The sequence below is a fragment of the Myotis davidii genome, unplaced genomic scaffold (genome assembly GCF_000327345.1).
Source record: "Myotis davidii unplaced genomic scaffold, ASM32734v1 scaffold880, whole genome shotgun sequence".
Taxonomy (NCBI): domain Eukaryota; kingdom Metazoa; phylum Chordata; class Mammalia; order Chiroptera; family Vespertilionidae; genus Myotis; species Myotis davidii.
Genome location: NW_006292566.1, coordinates 644591 through 645168, shown reverse-complemented (window position 1 = coordinate 645168; position 578 = coordinate 644591). Strand labels below are relative to the sequence as shown.

At 70.6% G+C, this 578-nt stretch overlaps 1 protein-coding gene across 1 annotated transcript in view; it reads right to left on the bottom strand.

The window, feature by feature from the left end:
• Window positions 1-578, bottom strand: part of CD81 (CD81 molecule) — a 6013-nt gene that overhangs the window by 4521 nt on the left and 914 nt on the right. The window lies entirely within an intron of this gene.

The following is a 578-nucleotide window of genomic DNA, read 5'->3' as shown; positions in this document are numbered from 1 at the left end:
CCTGCTCCCTGTTCTCTGCTCCCTGCTCCCGCCCACGCCCAGCCCTGGCCTGAAGCTGGGAGCCCTCAGGCCCTCTCCAGCCAGGCCGGACCTCAAGCAGGGCAGCCTCCGCCCAGGAGAGGGACCCCTTCCCACATCCCCTGCCCAAGGGCGGGCTCCAGTCCCAGGCCCCAGAGAGGGGACGGGGAGGGGGTGGCAGTGCCTCAGGCATTGGAGGGACAGGGACCCGCTGGGTCACGCCTGGGGGCCTGTGGCCTAGAGTCCTGGGAGGGGGGAAGGGGGAGGAGACGCCTGCAAGGGCCACCCCAGGAGAGAAACAGCCCTCAAGGGCCCAGGGGATCCCCCCGAGTCCTCAAACACCTGTGCGGCTGGCCCAGGATTGGTGGTGCCCACGTGTGCTCTTGGGGCGGCGGGCTCCCCTGAGACCAGCCTGTGAGGGGCTCCCATCTGGGGGCCCTGCAGATAGGGGTTCAGGCCCTCCCCAGGGATGGCTGCCCGCAGGGAACCACGGCCTGAGGCACAGGCTGGGCTCTCCAGGGAGGAGGGCACCTGTCAGGTCCCTGCCATCCAGCCCTCTG